The 6,979-nt window shown below is 38.1% G+C and overlaps 1 long non-coding RNA gene across 1 annotated transcript; it reads right to left on the minus strand.

Moving 5' to 3' along the window:
* Positions 1-2,573: 2,573 nt before the first annotated feature.
* Positions 2,574-6,811, minus strand: LOC106012197. The gene is made up of 2 exons (XR_001184963.2): positions 6,426-6,811; positions 2,574-2,783 (listed from the first exon to the last, which is right to left on the minus strand). It is a non-coding gene; the product is annotated as an uncharacterized LOC106012197 (long non-coding RNA).
* Between the last annotated feature and the right edge of the window lie 168 nt (positions 6,812-6,979).

Genomic DNA, 6,979 nt, shown 5'->3' on the forward strand with positions numbered 1-6,979 from the left:
TCTAGATCTAGTAATTATTCAGGTTCAAATACATGCAAGTCAGTAAGGCACCTTTTGGTTTTGTCTGAAATACAAATACTTTAGGCATTGCAAACTAAAAATTTCATTTACAATTCAGCCATCAGTATTAAGTACGGCTAGCCTGACAGTCTAGCCGTCCTTAAGTACGGCTAGCCTGGCTGTCTAGCCGTCCTTAAGTACGGCTAGACAAGAAGTCTAGCCGTACTTAAATACGGCTAGACAAGAAGTCTAGCCGTACTTATCTTAGGCCCTATTAACATTAAAAAACAGGAGGTTTAAGATACATCCACTGTCATTAAGGCACCTGGTTTTGTCTCAAATACAAATACTTTAGGTACTGCACACTAAAAATGTATATTTACAATTCAGTAGGCCTATTTTTTTTAATGGTCAGTCTAGCCATCATATTTAGAATAAGTACGGCTAGACTGCCAGTCTAGCCGTCATTAAGTACGGCTAGCCTCTTCCTTGTTTTGAAGAACCTATCACTTGGACATCTTCATAAGTGAGCCTATTTGAAATACTAAAAATATTAAAATCAGATGTACCCCTTTCTTTTTTAAGCGTTGTCCCTCAAAGCATGTAATATGCATCCTTTTGAAAGTGATAAAAGTGCTGTGTTCTAGAATCAACATTTTGCTTGACGCGACCCTTTGCTCAGAGGTCAGCATGAAACAAACCTAGATAGAAAAGGTTGTAAGAACAAATTGCTGATAGCTTCCCAACAAAATGAACACGTTAACTCCTGTTTCAGAAAAGTTGTGAAGCATGAGTGATATCCTGTAAGTGGAAAAATTGCGTCCAGTTTTGTTAGGAGTGAGGACTGTTGATATTGACTTAATATCAATAGAATTGACTGCACGTCCTTGTACAGTTTGTCGAGGGCGAATGCAGCTTAGCAATAGAAAGACAGTGTGTACGACAGAGAAAGACAAAGACAGAGAGAGAAAGAGTGAAGGGGAGAGGGGTGAGAGAGAGAGAGAGAGAGAGAGAGAGAGAGAGAAAATAGAGAGAGAGGAAAAGAAAGAGAGAGAGAGGAAAAGAAAGAGAGAGAGAGAGAGAGAGAGAGAGAGGGGGGGGGGAGGGGGGATTGTTATCTATTTACTCCATTGACAAAATATGTTTTTATAAATGTATGATATTGGCCGTGCAGGCAGAAAAGAAAAGAAAACAAACAAACAACAACAACAATAACATTTTTAAAAAGCAAATAAGGAAGGCAAGGAAAGCAAAACAGCCCACCGGGATTTGTTCTCACTCCCTCCATGTTTCCGCTTATTTTCTTTTTCTTAATTAGGTGTGTGGCAGGATTCGTTTGAAAAGTGAAAAAAAGGTGCACTAATGTCATAGTTATACAAACTGAATGCTTCTTTCAGTATTCTTGATTGTCTTAGAGATTAGATTTACTATTTTTTCTAGCCCACCAACTCCGACAGGATTATTCGTAGCTAACAGTACATCCTAAAATGTGCCGAAAAGGGGCCTATTTTAAAAAAAATAATCCAAACAGAAGTTCATTTTAGAAGCAGATTTCCGTTTGAACTGCGAGGCATGGGCTCGACTGACAAAAAAGAATGTCCCCACTAACTGGCAGAACTGGATTTCTAACCAATGGCTCAAGGTATCATCGTCTCCAGCTTTCAAGATGCGTGGATCATTACAGTTTGCAAAAGGTTTTCGTTCCCTTTAGGGAGGTTTTTACACCTACATCAATCACAATTATACGATGTTAGTTTACAGGTTCTTCTCCTGAAAACAAGAGTTGACTGATAATGAGTGGGAGAACACAGTTGCCGGGTTTTTTTTGGGGGGTCTTTTGGGGGAGGGGGAGGGTGTTTTTTGGTTCTGCATTTTAAAAAAAATTCTCTGGTTGTTACTTTGTTCTAATTTTTTCATTTGTGACATCAGTTATAGTGGCACAAAACCATAAAGATGTATACGTATATTTTAGCTTATTGTACATAATAAAGGTTTTGATTCTAGCTCAGACTGGAGAAAGAGAATTGAGGTCGAGGTGGACACTGTGAAACATATTTGGAAAACGCAAATAGATAAGAGACAAGAAAACGCCAGAGAGGGACAGAAAGGGAAAGAGGGGTGAGAGAGAGAGAGAGAGAGAGAGAGAGAGTAGTTTAGAAATTGATGAGGCACGAACAAATTGTTCCCCTTTCAATATTCTGTGAGCGTGAATATTTCCAATTGCACGTTAATATCAACGTTTTCCATGACAGTAGAGAAAGATGGGTTTCATGATGTACTCACCGTAAGGCCAGCCAAACATCGAGAAACCTGCATCATCATCTGCGTTCCCGGTTGTGATCACAAGTGACAGCAGAAAAAGTGCACAAAGCAATGTCCAAGTCCTTTCCATTGTGTATGAGTATCCTTCCGCTGTCAGCAAAATAAACCTCTTCACACTTCTCGTGAGTTACCACTCAAAGCAGTACTCTTACTTTTGGGCTTTTTCTGTATTTTTGTGTTTATTCTTTTTTTGTTAGAATCTATTTTTAATGTTTCTCCGAGAAAAAAGTAGATTCCGTTTTCAAGATTACTTTTTTTTTTTTGGGGGGGGGGGGGGGGTTGAGCTAAAACATACAATAGGGGAATGGCTTTTTACTTGTTCACGAATCTGATAAGTTATGATACAAAGAATGAGTCAGCGAGTCACAGCCTGTGTAGAGAAATAGCACTCGCTACCACCAGCTCTGTGATTACTGCACTCTGGATTCGGCCACACGCTCCGCTTCTTTTACGATTTCGACCTGATGAAGAAAGGGAAAAGAGAATGACAACAATAAATCGGAGAAGTATCCTGAAGTGTGGGAAACTTCATTTTCTCAGGGTCGATGAAAAGAGAAAGTGAGATGATTTTTTTGGAAGGGGGGGTGGAGATGTCTTTTATTTTCTGTTGTTTTTAAGATTGTCTTTCTTTTTTCTGTGTTTACTATGTTTCATAGGCAAAAAGTATACTTTACATTTTTTCCTGTTTGGAAATACTGCATATTGGAGAAAAAAATCAAGAGAAACTGAAATCGAGTTTGTGACTATGGTTCCTAAATATTTGTTTTTTATGGTTTGGGTTTGAATCCTGTATCATAATTGCTAGTCTATTTATGACTTGGAACTACCGATTAATTAACGTATTTCTGGAATAGGGTCCTGTCATCCAGGCGGTTAGCCACGAAACCTACAGATAAATAACAAAAAACAAAACCGCTTGCTAAGGGATCCGAACAATGATCATCTATTTTGTAGTCCAGAATGAGACCAAAGAATTTACCTTAACACCCTATCTTTTTTTTTATGTAAAAGGTGTCTTTCTACCCAATCATATGGATTATCCATTTATCATTTTTTTTCAGGCAACGTTAATACATTTTGAAATACATAAAAGTGTCTATTTTTCTGACATACAACGCTTAGAGAAATAGTTAAATGTTTTGAGGTTCTTCTCTTTATTGTATCCGAGACAGACGTCAATTTGTAAGTCCTTTGGGCTCATGTGATCAATATATGTGTCACGACGTGATGGGATCCGGCGCCTGTCAATTTTTGCGCATAGGGGGTTATTGGCATCATCTTAAAGCCTGTCCATTTGCCTTCCTTTTGGTGAAAAATTATCCATCTATGTTGAATACAAGTCAAACTATTTAAGAGTGAAGGAGGTCAGGGTTGCCAGGTTTCAAAGGTAAAATTAGCGAGAAAATGGCAGCCAAAGTTTGGTAACGTCCATTGCCTGAGAGTCTTTGGAAACTGAACATGTACATTTTCTGTGCCTGAAATCAATGTTTATCAGTAAAATCCACACAAAAATGTGTTTTAAATGGACATAAAAGGCGATGAGCCATAAAATTCTTTTTCAATTGTCCATCTACCCCCAAAATGCGGATTTCTTTGATATCATTCATTTTGACGAGCGCCTGATTTTACCACGATGCCTCACGTGTATCAAATGAGTAGTCAAGCTTGGTATCTACTCCACGTGAGCATTGATTGGGAAGATTTCTTTTCGGAGTGTAGCCGATTCCTAAAATAAGAATGCTGGATACCTCAAATGCTGCAAAACACTTGCCAGAAAGATGCACAAGACAAGAATCGCAAGTACATTGCTCTAAAGCTAAATTTTAAAAAGTAAGTTAAAAATTTTAAAGGTTCCTTCAAATAAATCAAATGTACAACAATTGCCCTGATGATGAAAGTGTCCCATGAAAAGTTAATTTCTGGTTGAATTCAAAGGACCTTGTCGCTAGCTGCCAGATAGAAGAAGCGTCACACAAGACTACATTTTTTTTTTTTTATTATAATTTTGGTTAAGAATTGATTCTTATAAGTCGGCACGTCCACTAACAAGACGCTGAACTATTGCTTTTTCTTGTTTTCCTTATTTGTCACAGACACTTTGCTTGCCTGTACTACAACAATTGTGTCCTCATACTAACAATATTATATCAAATCTTTACTCTATTCTGAACATATTGTTATTAATACATACTTATGGCTCGAAATGTGTCTTTTTAATGATAAAAAAGCCAACGTTTGCATATTTCAAAAAAACGTTTTCTGCAGCAGAAAAGGGAATAGACCTGTGACTTGTAAGGGTCAAGAATATTTATCCAGTTGTGAGCAACATCAAATCCAATTATTAAAATGAAACATTAGAGGACCCTACCACGGAGCAAAAATATACAACACCTCTAGTTCACCTGATACACTTAACGCTTATGTCGACAAAGAAAAGCAGAAAGTACCAACATTGTATTGCCTTTTAAATCAAATACGACCTGGCGATAAAGAAGATGATTTATATTGAACGAATACCTCACCAATTTGAACCGATTTTGGTAACTTTCATTCACCACTAAGTTTAAAAAACGCCCAAGACACCAATTCTATCTAGACTAAAAGATTAATTTTGAGATATATTTTTAGAGAAGTTATAAAGCTCAGTTACTGAGACATTCAACATTTTCATTGTCTAAAATCTAGTAGGCAAAACTTAATCAGCATGCCATTATGGATCGATGTAATGAAATGATTGTTTCTAACTCTTTGAAGACGTAGCAGATACATTATTATCTGATCATCAACAGACCAAAGGTAATTTTGCATGCAGCTCATTTCGGATTATCGTACACAAATCAGAAACACAAACTTATGAAATATTCTGTAGTATTCATGTTGTTGCCTATGTTTACAAATTTCAAGGAAGAAAAGAGAATTTTAAATAAAAACCCTCTATGACTAACGAAGCTATACATAATATTATATTTCTTTAGTGTCCTTAGGCGTTACCGAATGACCAATATGCTCATCCTCAATGACTTAAGTGTCACGATTCCTCCTATGCGTGTCCCAGTTTCCCAGAAATTCCTTGATTGCAGCCCCCTCTGCTGCCTATCTATATTGCTAGCATCTAAAAAGATTACATTCAGCACTTCCATCAATATCTTTACGAAATCATTGAGTTCACGGGAACATATTTTTCTTTTCCTAGCTAACCACACGTTCACACGGTTAACTCTTTGAGTACTGTGGCTCGAAGCTGGGTCTCTAATTTTATAACAGAGGTGTTTGTAGTGAATTGTAAAAGACTCTTCGCATTTAGCACTGGGTCTTATTTTATTTCTACGAATGATTGTCTTTTAATGTGTATCCCACTCAGCAAAGGTTGCATAACCGCGACAGAAGGTTAAAATCAGCCAGTTTTTCATATATTAACCAATGCGCAAAAAACATTTGCAATCGTTTAAAAATAGTGAAATGGTATCGATTTTACGCCGCTATCAACACTATTATGCTATTTAAGAAGCTGGACCTCTGAGTTAACGTCCAGCTGCGAAAGGACCGGGCCAAATGGGAAATTCGTGTAAAATGCCTTTCCAAAGGTTCAATAGTTACAAACTCAAAGTTGTCGAATAAACTGAATTTCAGGACTGGAGTGTTAAGTAGAAAATGTAAATCAAGTCTTAAAATTAATTGTCATCAAACTTTGCGGTATACTCAATTATGAAATATAGTTATATCTGTCACTCCATGGTTATAACATAATATTCTATATACTTACACACTTTCTGAGAATAGCAACGAGGTTATTGCTATAAATTTAATAATAATATATCCAAAGTTCTTTATGGAGTTAAGCATTTTTCATACGATGTCTTGAGCAGTGTGTGCATACATTTCGATTCCCTATTCTTTTTTTAACACCTGTTCTTAACACTTTGTGGTTACTCCAGAAAGAGCTACAGTAGTTAAAATCCTTATTTCTTTTCTATAAAATATAGTCACGAAAGCGAATATTAAAATACGCCAGCGGACAGAAGCTACGCCAATATGTATCGTTTCACTTTGATTGAGAGTCTAATCGCAATTAAGTCCCATCTTTGGAGAAACAGTCTAAGCACCTTTGCGTTAACCAAGTGTTATCCAGCTTTCCTCCCGAAATTACGAAATTTCTGTTTGGTCAGTCAGTCAGCCGTCCGCCGTCGTCCGTGTCCCGATCACGCCCCTCGACTAAAAGCAACTCATGTACGTCGTGAGTTCAAAACTTTGTATACGTGACACAAACCCGTAGGACGCCGTCAGCGAACCGGTTTGGAAAAACTCCGAGAAAAACCTCGGCGCCAATCTAGCCAATCCTGTAACGACTTCAAGTTTATGAGGCTCCGCGTTTAGCGACGTCTCCCGTCAGCCATCAGGTTCACTCTCAGGCTTAGGCCGCGGGGGATGCCGCTGCTGAGGTCCTCAGGATTTCCTCTATTTGCATCTTTCCCACAACCTCGACACGAGAATTATTTCACCCCTCCGCGTTGCCCCCCTACCTTTCTGTGGCTCCGTGGACTGAGACTCTGACTGAAAGGTGTTTGCGAAAAATCAGTGGCGTCTTGGCGTTATGGCCAGTGTAACGTACTGAGTTTGGCCCAGCACGCTTGTCTGTCTCGGCGCTTTGATCCACGGA

The sequence above is a fragment of the Aplysia californica genome, unplaced genomic scaffold, assembly GCF_000002075.1.
Source record: "Aplysia californica isolate F4 #8 unplaced genomic scaffold, AplCal3.0 scaffold00288, whole genome shotgun sequence".
Lineage (NCBI taxonomy): Eukaryota > Metazoa > Mollusca > Gastropoda > Aplysiida > Aplysiidae > Aplysia > Aplysia californica.